The following is a 1,795-nucleotide window of genomic DNA, read 5'->3' as shown; positions in this document are numbered from 1 at the left end:
AAAAATGGCTATCTTGCTGATAGCAATCTACTGATTCAATACAATCTATCAAAATTCCAATTCAATCCTTCATAGAGTCAGAAAGATGAATTTGGAAATTCACTTGGAATAACAACAACAAAAAAACAAGGATAGAGAAAACTATCCTCAACATAAAGAAATAATAACAATAAAAGATAGAATCACCGTCCTTGACCTCAAGCTGTATTACAGAGCAATAGTTTTAAAAACTGTATGGTATTAAAAACAGAGACAAGCAGGTAGATCAATGTAATAGAATTGAGGACACAGAAATGAACAAATACTCCTATGGTCCCTTGATGTTTGACAAAGGAAATATAACCATACAGTAGAAAAAAGATAGCTTTTTCAATAATTGTTGCTGGATCAACTGGAAGTTCGCACCCAGAAGAATGCAAATTGATCTTCTTCCCTAGTGCAAAGCTCAAGGGCAAGTGGATCAAGGACATCCACATAAAAAGAAAACACTCAAAGCCATAGGGGAAACTGTGGAGAAAAGCCTCGAACGCAGGGACTCTGCGGAAATTTTCCTGAAAAGAAACACCAATGGCTTCTGCTCAAGGACTTTCAAATGGGACCTCATAATATTGCAAAGCTTCTCCAAGGCAAAGGATACTGTCTTTAGGACAACACGGCAACCAAGAGGTTGGGAAAAGGTCTTCACCTCTCCTACATTCAATAGAGGTCTAATATCCAATATGTACTAAGAACTCAAGAACTTAGACTCCAGAGAGCCAAATAATCCTATTAGAGAAATGGATATAGAACTAAACAGAGAAATCTCAGCTGAGGAATATCGAACAACTGAAAAGTACCTGTAGAAATGTTCTTCAACAACCTTAGTCATTAGGGGAATGCAAATCAAAACAATGCTGAGATTCTACTTCACACCCCTCAGCGTGGCTAGGAACAAAACTCAGGTGACCACAGATTCTGACAAGAATGTGGAGAAAGCAGAACACTCCTCCACTGTTACTTGGATAGCGAGCTGGTACAACTGCTCTGGTATTCAGCTGGGGGTTTCCTCAGAAAATTGGACATAGTACTACCTGAGGACCCAGGTATACCCATTTCTGGGCATAGAATCAATAGATGCTCCAACATATAACAGACAAACATGCTCCAGTAAGTCCATGGCAGCCTTATTTTTAATAGCTAGAAGCTGGAAAGACCCCAGAAGTCCATCAACAAAAGAATGGATACAGAGAATGTGGTACAATTACACAAACGCAGTACTACTCCGCTATTAAAAAACAATGACTTCATGAAATTCATAGGCAAAAGGATGGAACTAGAAAATATCATCTTGAGTGAGGTGACCCCAGAAAATAACACAGATGGTGTGCACTCACTGATAAGTGAATAGTAGCCCCAAAGCTCAGATGAGCCAAGGTGCAATCCACAGATCACATAAAGCTCAAGAAGAAGGACAACCAAAATGTGTTTGTGTCAGTATTTCTTAGAAGGGGGAACAAAAATATTTATAGCAGGAAATATGAAGCCAAAATTTGGAGAAGAGATTGAAGGAAAGTATATATTAATTAACTAATTAATTAAAAAATAAAAATTAAAAATAAATCCATGGTATATGGGGAATTGACAGCACGTTAACAAATTATACTGATGAATAGAGACAGCTTCATGGAGAAGACAGAAACTTGGTCCATTACACAGAACAAGCACAAAAGTCAATGCCACATGCATCATGGAACAAAACATAAGACTTCATACCACAGATGTGGGAGATGAGAAAATAGGAAATATGTTTGACTTT

This window comes from Rattus norvegicus, chromosome 16 (assembly GCF_036323735.1).
Source record: "Rattus norvegicus strain BN/NHsdMcwi chromosome 16, GRCr8, whole genome shotgun sequence".
NCBI lineage: Eukaryota > Metazoa > Chordata > Mammalia > Rodentia > Muridae > Rattus > Rattus norvegicus.
The sequence above is the reverse complement of the archived record's forward strand: the minus strand, read 5'-3'. Positions refer to the sequence as shown.